We start from the raw sequence: 15293 nt of genomic DNA, 5'->3' as shown, positions 1-15293 counted from the left end.
CTGTATATCTGAATAGCCAGACACTCAGTTAGGCTACACGCACATCTTTCTTGTGGTTATCGGAGGGTGATAAGGAGCTGTTGGATGGAGAGAGGTGAGGACCGTGATAGCAGAGGAGGCCGGGGGTGAGGGCAGCTATGAGAGGAACCACAGAAAGGTGCACAGATAATGTACCAAGGGCTGATTAATGTCGAAGGCGCTGACTCCTGAATACTTATGAAGCATATGTCAATGGGCCTTTAGGCTGAAGGTTAAACAAAGAGAAGCGAGAGGGAGAGGGAAGGGTCAACGTCCAGGCTACTGCAAGGCACAGGGTTGAGGCACTAACAGCTGAGAGGTCAATATTAATGCACTAGTGAGTAATGTCATTGTCAATCTGTAGCACCAGGAATATACCGGATAAAACAATTGCACTGATTGGGTTCAGGGAAATGAGTTTAGAGCCTAATAAAGATCAGGAGTACGGTGTTTGGCTCGTGTGAGATTACAAGCTCTTAATTAATTAAAGCTTTTTTAAGTGATATTGGTAGTTGTGTGAATGATAAGAACAAGTCAGATGTGGGCAGGGTATGGGCTGGGCACAGCGGGGAAAAAGAGGGAAAACAAGCTCATGCAACATTTGTTTTTCTTATTAAAAAAAAAAAGCGAGATCAATCAGCATGAGAAAAAAAAAACTTGATTTATTTTTTTTGCCATATCATCCAGCCCTAGTAGCATGTTTTTCTCAGTCAAACAGAAATTTTCCATTCTAGACAAAGGTTCTTAAGCTGCCATCCACTTAAAGCAGAACTAACTCATGCCCCTAAAGGCCATAAGTGCCACTGCAGGTGTCGTAGCATGTTGCGTTTTTTTTAACTCATTAATTGTCCGTGAGAGTAAATACTACTCTGACAGAGAAGACAAAGGGAGAGGGATATTGTACATTGTGCCACGACACAATGGAGATCATTTTTTTCACTCAAACTTGGCTGTAAATACTGCTAAAGTGTTGCTAGCCCGCAGTTAGCTTTGCCCGTTAGCCTGTTAGCTTCTTCTTTGTGATTTCACTAGTGTGTATTGGGCATCCGACCCGGAGGTAGTGAAGTTGCAATCATCCCATTAACACTTGAATTACCCCCAGAGGGTCTACGAAAAGGATTTATTGAGGTAAACAAGTTAATCAGTTCTTCTTCAGGAACCTTTGGTGAATAGTAGGAAAGAGACCTATTTATTCATTTATTTATCAGGGACGATGCAATCAACATAGTTACAAATTTAAGTTTGCGGCTGATGCTCATAAAGAGTTTCTAGCTAATGCTAATTTGCAGCCCATGTCGCTGGTTACGGTTATATGTGCTGACTTTATTGTGTATAATGTTTGTATTTGTTTTTGGTCTGGACAGTGTACGCAACTCATGCATAACCACACTGTATGATTCAAACAAATTGTTAGTTTATGGCGAAAATAGTCCTTTTTAAAATATCACCAGCCTTTTCCCCTCCCTATGGACATAAGGTGAACATCTCTAGACCAGGAAAAGGCCAGTGCTTTCATTATATTTTACAACTGTCTCAAACCAAAGCAGCCAACCTCGAAGTCTCTCATCCCTGACTTTGACCGCGATAGCATGTGATGACCTTTGACCTCTGACCTCACACAGCCCTGACTTCTGAGTGGCTGTGCGTGTGTTATGATTCTCGGACACATCTAATGACCTCTGTTGCAGCAGAGGGCAGCGATAAGGGGCAGGGGCTTATGTCCCTCGGCCACTTCAGCCTCAGAACAGCTGATTAACTGACCCTCACTGGAGCAAAGGCCCAGAGCTAACAATAAGGATATAATAAAAAAGAATGGCCAAACACGAGCTCCACTTTTTAACTTTCTAAAGTGAACAATCACGGGTGACAATAGAAAACAATGTTGGGCAATTATCTGATTGTAGATTCATGTTATTGAAGTACTGCAAACTTGGATGCACATGATGCACACATTTTCTTGTGTTTTGTGCTTCTCAAGCAGGATTTTGTTTAACAAAGCGAAGACAGATGAGATGGAGCAATCATGCAGAATTATAAATTTGCTTAAACAGCTTACTGGTGAGACTCAAGCACTCATAGGCTTATTTTAACCACAACCAACTGGTGCAATCTTTCAGCTAATTTAATAAAGAAGGTGACATCAGGAAGGGCATCTGTCTTCAGCCCTGTGCAAAATGATTAACGCAGAAGATTGTATGTGTTGGGCAGGAAACATTGTGAGGGAGGTGGGAGATTTAAGCGTAATGGCCAAAGTGAAGTGAGTGAGCGCCAAGACGCCAGTGCTGCCTTTGCTTATGTACACTAAACATTATGCACTGCCAGACCAAAAAACTCAGATTTAACTCACTGTTATGATCTGGGTTTGCTGCAGCTGGTCAGGTCTAGGTCTCTTCCCAAAGAATGAGATCAGCTGAACATCCTGAATGACCTATATTTATTCCATTAAGAGATTTCTTCTTCCCTGATGGCTCGGGCGTATTCCAAAATGAAAATGCTAGGATTCATCAGGCATTCATCGGGACATTGTGAAACAGTGGTTCAGGGAGCATGAGATGGATTGGCTGCCAGAGTCCAGATCTTAAAGTGATAGTCTGGAAGTCTAAATGTTTTACAAATGTTATAAAATATGCAAAATGGGCCACCTGGTCTTGCATTTTGATGTAAACTAAGTAATATATATATATATCTAAGTATTATTTTTTTTGTTAAGTCTCTCCTTCCCTGATCTCAGCAACTAATCAGAGTCTAGTATCCTCCAGCGTTGACCAATGAGACGAGTGAACCGGCCTGTCAGGTCCAATCAGGAGGGAGGGGGAGGAGCTTGATGGTTTACTTAAGAAAATTCAGTTCCTGCTCTCTTAATTTTACAAACTAAGAAGGGCTTTCTGGTTAAAGAGCGGAGGAGTTGTTTATGTTCAAATTTCACTCTATCTTCTTCACTTTGCAAACTTCCAGACTATCACTTTAAAGCAGTACTAAATAACATGTTTACCTTAATAAATCCTTTCCGTAGTCCCTGTGGGGGCAACACAAGTGTTTATGGGATGATTGGAGGGTCTTTCATCTCCCCCTGTGTCTCTGGCCAGAACTTGACTGCCACCAGACCAGAGCAACCAATACACACAGTAATGGAATCACGAAGAAGAAGCTAACATGCTAACGGGCAAAGCTAACTGCGGGCCAACGTCACTTTAAACAGTTTTTACAGCCAAGTTTGAGTGAAAAAAATAATATTTCCATTGTATAATTGGATGCACAATATCCCTCTCTCCCTTCGCCTTTCCTGTCAGCGTAGTATTTACTCTCCAAGACAATTAATAAGTAAAAAAATCGTAACTTGCTACGACACCTGCAGTTGCGCTTATGGCCTCTAGGGGCAAGAGTTACTTAGTACTGCTTTAAGCTCCTTTAAAGCCTCTTTGGGATGTGCTGGCGAAGGCTTTGCGCTGTGGTCACACTCTCCCATCATCAATACCAGATTTGGATGAAAAATGAATGCAACATTAGATCTTTTGACCTTCCATACTGAAACAATACCACTGCAAATGTCTGCTGTGGCCCAACAACATATCAGAGCGTCCAACCTTTCTTTTTGTGGCTACTCTTTTTTTTCTTGGTCAGGCAGTGTATAGTCTCTGGGAGAACTGAAAAAACAAGCGTGTCAGACTTTATTGAGCACTCCCTTAACTCAATATTAGTTTACTGTCCGCTCGCCTTGCCCGTGTGAGCAAGTCTCCCGCACAATCCTGTCAAGCGCGAGCCTACAGGTGTGCTCCAGTCTACGTCAAAGCCAACGGGGCATTACTATTCCTATCTCATCCTCTCCTTCATATCTCTCCTCTACTGTCCTCTCCTCCGCCGCTCTAATCTCTCCTTCTCTATTAGTAGTCTATTTACCGCCTATTCCGTCCACAGTCTGCCGACACTTACAGAGCTTTTTATCGAGCCACCGATAAATTCAAATTTACATACGTGTGCGATTATAGGGGCTCGATTTAAGGGCGGTGGGGGGGAGGGGTATGTGTTGCCCCTCCACGTGTGTTTGTGTTATCAGCGGTGTCCCAGAGCGCTCGCTAAGGGCCAGTCTATTTAGTGTTCATAACAAAGCTTTTTCTTTTTTTCTTTTTTTTTTTACTTTTAGGCGGCAATCAGGATTAAAGCCTTATCAGTGAGCGCAGACCACAGGATACTGCCAGAGAGAGAGAGAGAGAGGGAGAGGGAGAGAGAGTGTGGATGGGGGGGGGGAGGCGGGTAGACGGGACTTCTCTGTGTCATTTATACTGTCTTTGAGCAAACAATATGTGTGCGTTTTGATGGCTGCCGAGTCCGGTCTGTCTGTAACTGTTGTAATGATTTGTTGTTTGTCTTTGTGCAATGTATTTTAATGGTTCCTGAAACTAAGTCGGAAAAGCGGATGGTGATTGAAAGCTTGGCAGAATCTTTCAAAAACAAATCCGGTTTAAATAAGAGAACAGAATAGAGAAGACAAAGGACGGGGATAGCATAAACCAAATCACTTCAGCAATACAACATTTAACACAGAAATAGATTATATTACTGATTTAAATATGTGGAAAACATGCACTGCAAGTATCCCTTGATTGAAAAACATTAGACAATTTTGGTGTGTAATAAAAACTAAATCTGAATAAGGGATAGAGTCAGGTTTAAATGTATGGGTATATTCTGTTATCAAACTTTTTTTTTTTTTCTTTCGCTTCATTCACGTAAGTTAAATAGTTAGTCAGCTTTAAAGTTTATATGTGACAAATTGGTGAAATAAATGTATCTTTCCCCCCACAATGCTCTTACTTACCGCTGTGTGACTCTGCAGCTGCCTCCTAAAATAACTTGTGTGTGTTGCTGCTTTGCCCTGGGCTGCTCCTCTACAGAGTCCATTGATCTTCGGTGATATCTGGGTTAAATCTCAATGATATGGAGATAGAGGATGCCGCGGAGAGAGAGCCCACATACAGTATAGGCTGGTTAGTCTAATCCTAGCGTCAGTGCATGGCATTATGTAGATCCGGGCATCAATATTCATGAGCCACGGCGCCGCCGGGGAGGAGCCTGCGTCAGACACAACAATGAGGCGGCAAAATGAGAGAAAACTGAATGTATGAATAACAATCTATCTGAGGAGATTTACACCTGTCTGTGGATCAGCGCGTCTACTGTAGTCACTGTACCAACAACAACGGAAGTCTGACTGGAGAGGGGACAAGTCGAACTGAGCTTTTATCACAGAAGGAAATCAACAAGCAAAAGTACATTTAGTAACTGTGTGATCATGTGTTTTCTTTGCACAGGCTCCTGTCACTCAGAGAATATCACCTGCTCTAATGGTTGGACCACCTTTAGCTTGTTTCAGTACGCTTCACATTCATTTTTCACCGAGATCTTGCATTGATGATGGGAGAGTGTGACCTCTATCAAAAGCCTTCTCCAGCACATCCCAAAGATTCTCAATGGGGATGGACCCTGTGGAGGCCAATCCATGTGTGAAAGTGATGTCTAAAGCTCCTGAACCACTCTTTAACTATGTGAGCGCGATTAATCCTCATCATCTTGGAATATGCCCACTCCATCAGGGAAGAAGAAATCCATTGATGGAATAACCTGGTCATTCAGGATGTTCAGGTCGTCAGCTGATCTCATTCTGTAGACACACAGGAAGTAATTTATGATGACATGTTGTGTCAAATGTACTATTTGAAATTGCCTAATACAGTTTCAGGGCCCCAAATCTGATGTAAATGAGGGAATGACTCTGCTGCTGATCCACTTTTGTACGTGCTGCTCGCCCGGTAAGTGACTCTTCTGACAAACTACAGCAACCCCGGATCATAGATGTGCATATGATCATTGTACTTTATCTGTACTCTTTGCTTTGAAATGATTGTTTATGTAATTTCATGTAGTTTAAACAAATTATTTTTGTTCCGTAAAGCTACTAATGGCTGCATTATGGAGGAATTATGGTGGATATAGTGACCCAAAGGCTGCTGGTTTGCGTCTGGCCTTGTAGTTGTGTCTTTGGACGAACACTTCATCTGCTTTGCTTCCATGTTTGTGCTCACAGTCTATGAATTTGTGCGTGAGAAGGACCATGGTTCCTGAGTGACCAAAGGAGGCAGAAGGACACCACGTATTTGTGACATTAACGTCTCTTTTCTTTTTTTGGGTGAAACGTCAAGAAAAATGAAAAAGAAGAATCCAAAGATCATTGCACACACATTAGCGGCACTTTACTTTGCACAAAGCTTTGGAGCCTTCTTTGGCCGATTTGAGATTTTGTTTGTTGTGTCACTGCAGTCATAAAATAGGCTGCATGTGGCTGGGTTCAGGGGAGGAATTAATATTTCCTATTGTGGCAACGTTCCCATTTTATATACGGTATCAGTGAATCCAACTTATACTCTGACCAGATCGTAGCCCTGTGTTACGGCCCCAGGCCTCCAGTCTCCTTCCCTCCTTCCACTTCCCAGCATCACGGCCATTAGGTAAAAGGCCCTGTACCTTTTTTTGTCGAGGTGGAATTAAATTTATCCTATAGGCAACAATTATTAATCCAGACCTTTGTGAAGAAAAGAGATTTGTGTAAGGCATTTGTATCGATTGTGAACTACGGGGATGAATAAAGTATAACTCAACTTAAAGGTGCATTATGCAACTTTTTATTCTGAAAAAGAAAAAGTTCATATTTGTGCGTATTTGACCTAGGTTTGGGCGATATGGCCAAAACATTTTTTAAATAAACTGCTCAGAGTCCTGCTCATTAATACAGTATGTCATAATGTAGCCTGTAACAATTAGGCCCATTAAGATCACATTGTTATTTCTGTTTTAGACATTCCTTGTCTGCTCTCAAAAGTAAAACCTCTTAATAATGTTATCGTCTTCATGCCTATACTGTGATTGACAATCATCTCCATGGAGACTCCAGGGAAAGGGGCGGAGTTAAATGTCGCTCAGAGCCGAGTGAGAGAAAGGTACAGGAGCAGACCAGAAAAAAATGGGAAACTCTGTTATAGCGGAAGAAAACTCCACCGCGTCCTCTTAAAACACAACACACGGCCTTTGTGAAGCAGCTGAGATCATCAGAAAGTCGCTGCTTCTCCGCTTCATTTCGCTACGGAGCGTCTAAAATGCTGCTAAATTGGCCGCACGTTGGGGGGACATGGAGCGGCGGACTCAATTTTACGATTTAGACATTTTTCAAATCGTCTGATTTTAAAAGCATGAACTAACCAAATTCATTTGATTTATCGCCCAGCCCTAATTTGACCTTGTACTGACCCATCAGCTGCATAAGGGTTCAGAATGGTGCCTTTACTTTTGATCACTATGGTCTCTACAAGGCTCCAGGATCAATTTTTTTGTAGGTTTTCTGGTGAGAGGGTCCGTCAGCTGTGAAAACCTTCCAAACAATTGATCCTGGAGCATTGAGACCACAGTGATCAAAAAGTAAAGGCGCCATGCTGACCACTCATACAGCCAATGGGTCACTACAAGGTCAAATACACACAAATATCAACTTTTTTTCCACATAAAAAGTTGCATAATGCACCTTAAACGCCATAGCTCACTGAAAGCTGTGAAACGTATTATAAACTAAGTCCTGTGTACTGTAGATAAGATGTTAGAAATGCATTAGTGAGGAATGATTTGGACGACAATTAACAATTTAAAATGTATGAACCTTTTTTTTCATTGTTTATGCACAAAAAGACAAAATAAAACTTTTTTTCTATTACTTTTAAATCCAACTAAGGATTTCACCGAGCATGAAGTCAATCAAACGTTATTATAGATCGAGCAGAAATAGTAAAAAAAAAAAAAAAAATCACTGTGCAACATCAGTGCGTCGCGGGTCCAACGAAGACGTAGATTGAATGTGACACAGTCTGTCTGAGCCCGCCGTCAAACACACAGAGAAGATCCATCAAAACAGCGGCGCCATCACGCTGCATTTAGATACAGGGGAGGAATTAGGCTGAAGTGAATACATGAATAAATATGCGCGTCCTCCGAGAATCATTAACACCTGTGAGCCTCCACTGTGTATGCAAATGCAGCTTACGTTTATGTCTTTTAAGTGACGAATAATAAAACACCACGCTATTGTCAAGATATACACACGCGGGATCAAAAGTCTGGAGATTTTGGCTTGTATTCAGCCCGAACGGGACGGCCAGGAATTAAACTTTAAAGATATGAATTTATGAATAAATGCATTCAGGTTTGAGGAAAAATAATAGCAGCCGCCGCGTCTCGGAAAGATGACACGTGTCTGAATCGAGAAACAAATAAAAGGTAATGCAATTTGAGGCTGTAAGAGAAGAGAGTGGAGAGAGAAAAGAAAAGAGATTAAACTTTGATAATCTGCGAAGAGAGAACTGGGGCATTGCAGCTTGAACAGCAACAAATCATAATGTGTTTAAAAATGAACGCGCAAATTAATACTGCACATATGTTGCATGGAGGAGTCTTTTATTGTCTTGGCTGCAAAAAGTGTGGCTTCTAATAGGATTTGGTCTTTGTGCAAAAGTCCCAGTGGAAGAGTCCGTTTCTGTGCTTTCAAGCTTATTACAACAATTGCAAGAATCAAGATAAAGTAATATTGTCTTTGCCTTTGTCTTTTTGTGTGTCAGGCTCTTGTCCCGCGAATGGCAGTTGGTACAGTACCTGGCTTTATTCGACAGGACAGCGCTGGGTGAAAGAGGTGAAGAGCGGGGAGAGACATTCAGAAAATTGTCGTTGCCGAGACTCGAATCAAACTTGTGGACACAACAGAAGTGTATAATATTTTATTGCAAACCTTTTCTAAATTGTATTATTTGCAATGATTTATGTAAATGTATTTACTATTTTATGTCTTAGGGACCAGGTCTGCGAATTAGCTTTTAGCTATACGTCCTATGAACATGGCATCGGTTATTGTAACAATGCTTCTTGTTCTGTCCCTTTCAAATAAACATATAAATAAATAAATGGAGACTTTTTCAAGTCCAGTCCCCAACTAGTCCCCAACATAATGTTTACCATAATGACCACGGTCGTGGGGGAATTCATGGAGGATTTACAGACTCCCCCTCCCCAGCTCTGACGAAGCATGTTCCTAAAAAGGACATACGGGCGGGAACCTCACTGTAGACTCGGCACTTGCGTGACGTGTAGCTCGCGCTGCTCCAACGCTAACAGTCCGACCCTCATTAAGTACGAGATTTCTAAAATTCTTCTTACGAAAACCAGCCTGGTTTCATAAATTGTGACTAACCCAGCGTTATCTCAGGAGGAATATCTAGCCTAGTCTAGTGTTGAAAAAATTGAAACCAGGCGTTAAAGTTGTTTTAAGGGGGCTAAACTCCAATGCTTTTCAATGGCGGAGCAATGGCGGCCCCCAGTGTCCCCCAGCCAGCGCCCATTGGTCCCCAACTACATTTTTCTCCAGGCTTTCTCCTTGAACTACTCAACTTTTAGCTGCATGAACAATAAAAAGCTGACATTCATCATCACAGTGAATTCAAATGAAATGATTGTCACACTACAGCAGAGCACATGGATCCTTAGAGGATTTTGAGAAGCATAATTGTACACAATAATGTTATTTACACGTAAAATTGTTCAATATTGCCAATAGGTGCTATTATCAATCACACAGGCACAGTTTATATCCGTTTGAAGGACTTTGTTAGCCATAAGCTAAATAAGACAAGTTTGTGGACTAATAACTAACACACTATAATGCTCTTGTTGGAGAATCATCTGGATAATTCCCAGACGACTGAGAGCTTCCACAAATATATATCTTGTTGGAGGTTTCTTTCAAAAGCCATGTCAGGTCCATAGAGTTCTTTTAGCCTCTGTTAATGTGTGTACGTGTGTGTGCTTGTTTGTCCTAATGAGCGTCTGTCAGGACATGCTAACATGCTAACACCTGGAGCGCTGTGTGCAGCTCGGAGCTCCGGTTTGAGGTCAACATCTGGACTGAGAACAACAACTGTGTGTGAGGCAGCAACACTCGACTAGTGCGAGGAGGCTATTCCCTCTGCATCTGTGTGAGGGGAAACAAGCTCAGGTCTGTGACTGCAGCCACATGTTTCTCATACCTGTTTTAATTGATTTGAATCTGCCCTTTCATTTCCAACGTTTCTCTCAATAATCTAATGTAAATGTGAAAAACAAAGTTGTTGTTAAACTGTTTAATAAGTCTCGAGTAAATGCTGACAAGAATGGTTACCAAAAAAAATGCAGAATCTTAAAGCGGTACTAAGTAACTTGTTTACCTTAATAAATCCTTTGGGATTGGGGGATCTTTCATCTGACCAAAAAACAGCACTTGTAGCTTTCCCTGCTCCGACCCGGAGGCGCAATAAACACTAATGTAATCACGAAGAAGAAGCTAACTTTGGATGTACAATATCCCTCCATTGAGATCCCTCCAATCTCCATTGTGTTATTGGATGTACAATATCCCTCTCTCCCTTTGTCAGCGTAGAATTTACTCTCACGTACGATTGATGAGTAAAAAAACGCAACATGCTACGACACCTGCAGTGGCGCTTATGGCCTCTAGGGGTATGAGTTACTTAGTTCTGCTTTAACCTTTTTTCGCCATTCATTCATTATTGATTCATTGCTTAGTCACGCACTTTAATGGGGGCAGAAATGGCCATTTAACTACAGCTGTCCATGCAGACGGACAGAGGTGAAGTATCGTCCAATCGACCACCACAAAGAGGGTGTGTCCTTTTCCACACATGGCATGGCTAATCTCAAACCGCTGCTGACCAAAGGGAGGCATTTCACTACTTAAAGTGCATATGAGGAGTTAAAGTTTTACACTAGTGAAATTGAAATGTTATGGAGAAAAGCCTAAAGTTTTATGTTCTTATGTTCTAACACACATGATCTAGGTGGAGGTAAGGTTCCACATTCACAGTGAAATTATAACTATTACAACATTGTGTAAGGAAAACTGGTTGTTTGTCTTTGTCTTTAATCAAAATCTTAAACTATTTCAGGGTCTTTTAGCGCTTGCTCATGCGCAAAACGAGTAGCACATGCATTTGTGCATTATTTACTCATTCGTTTACGTATCACATTTGGGGCCCTAATACAGTAACACATGCAATGTCCAATTGTACACTCAAAATTAGCAATTTTCCAGCTTTCTTGATAAATGTGACTAGCTATTTTCTGGTGTCAGTTGCTTTGTTTTGTTTTTTTCCTTTCTTACCTCTTCAGTTCGGCTTTACCCAAATCAAGAAGCTTCTCAAATGGAGAGCAACAGCGTAATTTATCTCATTTGAAAGCTAAGGCCTTTGCATTGTCGCAGCGTTTGTCACATTTTTGAAGCGCTTTTGTTGTGTTTTCATCGTGTGTTTTTTTTGCTTTTTCATTATTATTTTTTCCGCTTTATTGTCGTAGTTTCACCTTTTTTGTTGAGTTTTTGTCACGTGTTTGTTTACTTTTTTTGTTGCTCTTTTGACGCTTTATTGTCCTCACTTTTTATGCTTTTTTTCCACACAGCTTTTAGGTTTGGGTAAAGCCACACTGGAGAAAATGTGCTCGGTTCAGGTGGGGGTTAGGAGGTTAAATGCAGCAAACATATTACCATATACCCATACCCTATACCCATATACCCATATCAAATCTATAAAGTCACATGACATTTGATGGAGAACGTTTTATCATCTCACTAACCAGACCTCAATTGGTAAACGTTGGAGCTTTTGTCCCACAGTGCGTCGTTGAGACATTTAGATAAGTGACACCACACACACACATCCCCTTGAGACCGACACTCCCATGTTATTGTAAGGTTATTGTGCAGTGTGTAACCCATATGTGTAAATGCGCCGTGTGTCCCCGTGAAAGTAAGCGACTCCGGTGGCGTGTCTGTTTGAAGCATAGCAGCAGACCTGTGTTGTCCCGGGCCCCTGAGGCAGAGCCACAGCGTCGAGAGTGTGTCATTGTGGCAGGAGCGTGACCGAGCACAGCCAAGGAAAGGTCACCTCACGTGCACACGGCTCACGGGACAAGCTCCGGTGGGCTCCCAAGGACAACAAAGTGCTTATACAGGGGAAATACAGGAGGGGAGCACATGGGCTCGCATATGTAGAGGAGCTTTCACAGTCGGGAACGAGAAAACGACACAGGAGGAAGTCACGGTGTTAACATCTTATTTAAAAAAAACACATCACAGTTTTAATTAGTATTCTCTGAGGGGAACTCCAAAGCAATCCAACACTTCCACATATCTAGGTCCCACATACAAGTGACAGGAGAGGCTGAAGTGTCATGACCAAGGAAAGTGAGGAATGCACTGCTGAATATTTGATTATTTTTTACCCGAATTGCATTGATAAACTGACCATCTAGAGTTAGACTCAGAGCGATGTTTTGCTGCATCCACATTCAACAAAGATGTCTAAAACTACATGATCTTTATTCAAGGTTTGTTGTGACACCTTTTATTTTATTTAAATATGGCAGTCGTCCAGGAATGTTCAATAAATGAGCCAACAACTCCATTTAAGGTCACAGACAGACTTCACTTCAGCCTCCCACAATAAACTCATACAGTATACGGCTGACCTTTTGCATACTCAATACTTATTTCCGAAAAACAGTACTGTTGTTTAGATTTTGTAGCTAGCAAGATAGTACTGTTGTGTTCTCATGGTGCCTGTGTCAAAAGTAGAACCCCTTAAAGGTGCATTACGTGACCCAATGAGTTGGTTGGCATGGGCGCCTTCACTTTCCATCACAGTTGTCTCTGCAAGCCTCCAGGATCAATTGTTTTGGAGGAGTTTTTGGATTTTGTCAGCGGTGAAAACCTTCCAATCAATTGTTCCTTGAGCGTCCTAGAGACCACTGTGAAGGCGCCATGCTGACCACTCATACAGCCGCTGGGTCACTGAAAGGTACATACAATACATAAAAAGTTGCATAATGCTGTCATGGTTTGATGGTGAAATGAGGAAAATTGACCCAAAAGGCAGGACTGCAACAAAAACTGATGATATTTATTAAAGCAATGCCTTTTTGAATTTTTTCCATCAGTAGGTGGTCTGCTCTGCTCCATCATCACCCCCCTCCCCTCACCTGGCTTTCCCCCGTCGCCCACACTGTTTAGACTGGGGGTAAGGGGTGTGTTGGGGGGTGCTGTGAGGTGAGGGCATGGATCTATTATATTAAATGGGTGAGGGAGGTGTGAGGTGCAGCACTGGTCTTCTTCTACAGTCTGCTAGTGTGGCGTACATGGTGGCGTACATGGTGGCGTACCTGGTGGCGTACATGGTGGCGTACATGGTGGCGTACCTGGTGGCGTACATGGTGGCGTACCTGGTGGCGTACATGGTGGCGTACATGGTGGCGTACCTGGTGGCGTACCTGGTGGCGTACCTGGTGGCGTACCTGGTGGCGTACCTGGTGGCGTACCTGGTGGCGTACATGGTGGCGTACCTGGTGGCGTACATGGTGGCGTACATGGTGGCGTACATGGTGGCGTACCTGGTGGCGTACATGGTGGCGTACATGGTGGCGTACCTGGTGGCGTACCTGGTGGCGTACATGGTGGCGTACATGGTGGCGTACCTGGTGGCGTACCTGGTGGCGTACATGGTGGCGTACATGGTGGCGTACCTGGTGGCGTACATGGTGGCGTACATGGTGGCGTACATGGTGGTGCATATTGGTAATGCACCGGTGCTGGACGGGCAAAACGGGATCGCTTAGAGTAGCTTTAACTGAAAAACGTGCTAAAATGAAAACTGGTGAAACAAAAGCGTAAAGAAACCGGGGCTGACACTAACAATGAACCGACAAAGGACATGGGAAATACTGGGGTATAAATACATGAGGAAACAGGGCACAGGTGGGACACACCAGGGCGGGGCAGGCGATTAACACAGGGGAAGTAAAGCAAAATCACAAGGACAAGCACACATGTCAAAATAAAACACAAGACGAGACCAGAGACAAGATGTCAAAACAAGGGAACAACAAACCGAAGATATTAAGATATTACAGATTAGTTCTTACCTGGTTTGGCATCGGGACCCACAATCACCCTGGGATGACAAGCCATGACCCAAATACGACTTAAAGTTGTAAAATATAATGCAAAATATTGTCTTTTCCTCTAAAAATGCCCAACCCCACCAGCCCCAAACCCACTTTTGCCTCTCATGTCCCGACCCACCACTTGAGAACCACTGTTATAGACACATTAAGATCCCCTCCTCTGTGTTTTAAAGAGGAGCTGGTTCTGTACTGTAAGTATCTGTCCATTGCCTCCCCCCTGTTCACTTCGCGTGGCGCCATCGGTGGTTCAGCTGTTGTTTCTCATTATAAAAAACACCTTATTGTGTTTTCTTATTATCCCCAGCCGCTCCGAGCCACAGCAACACCAACTCCCCCCACTGCGAGCGCGCGTGTGTGTGTGTGTGTGTGCATCAGCGCTGCCAAATGATCTTTATTTGCCTGCAACGCTCTTCTCTTTTTATTCAGGTGTTGGCCCTTCTCATTTCTAACAGTACAGTACATTTTACTCTTTCCTATTTTGCTCCTATATTCAACTCTACCATCCTCTGCCTGTACCCTCTTCTCACTCATTATCCAACCGCTCCAAGCAACTAGTCAACCATGTGTGAGTGAGAGGCACTGCCGCGGCACTGTTAGCTTCTATTATGGAGACTTCACCCCAAACCTTCGGCGATTTCTGTTCTTTTTAACACTCAAACTAATTAAGTGCAGAAGCTCGCAGCCACACGCAAAACCTTTCTAACAATGCAGGCGTCTTCTCCACTCGCGTTTGCCTTAAAAACATTTCCATTGTGTTTCTGCCTGTTTTTTACTTTTCCTAATTAGCAGGAAGTTACTTGCACTCAAAGTGTAATGGCCATAAGCTGTGTTATGGGGTTCTAATACAGTGAGATTTATTGTTTTACCGCGCGGGTGGCTCCAAAATATTTTTTTTGTTTGTTTCTTGTTATGAAGACATGTCAAAATGCATTTATTTATTTAAATATGAGAACTAACAGGCTTTCATTCATCTTCTCAATGCTGGTCTCCAGATGACACGTGGTCTGAATTACAGAGTAGTACCCAATTGTACAGCATGTTTATGATAGTGAATGTAGAACAATAGTCTTGCACAAAACAGAAATTCCAAGTCAACCATGAGAGCCTGATTTAAAGCAGAACTATGTAACTCACACCACTAGAGGCCAAAAGCACCACTGCAGGTGTCGTAGCATGTTGCG

The 15293-nt window shown here is 42.6% G+C and overlaps 1 long non-coding RNA gene across 1 annotated transcript in view; it reads right to left on the bottom strand.

Annotated features, from left to right (window-relative positions):
• The window catches only part of LOC306967346, an 82314-nt gene extending 71689 nt beyond the window's left edge, over nucleotides 1-10625 (bottom strand). The window contains exon 1 of the long non-coding RNA XR_013793180.1: nucleotides 10533-10625. This is a non-coding gene — a long non-coding RNA (uncharacterized lncRNA). The remainder of the gene's footprint in view (nucleotides 1-10532) is intronic.
• Nucleotides 10626-15293: the final 4668 nt, after the last annotated feature.

This window comes from Gobius niger (genome assembly GCF_951799975.1).
Source record: "Gobius niger genome assembly, chromosome: 8".
In the NCBI taxonomy this organism is placed as follows: Eukaryota; Metazoa; Chordata; class Actinopteri; order Gobiiformes; family Gobiidae; genus Gobius; species Gobius niger.
The sequence above is the reverse complement of the archived record's forward strand: the minus strand, read 5'-3'. Positions and strand labels throughout refer to the sequence as shown.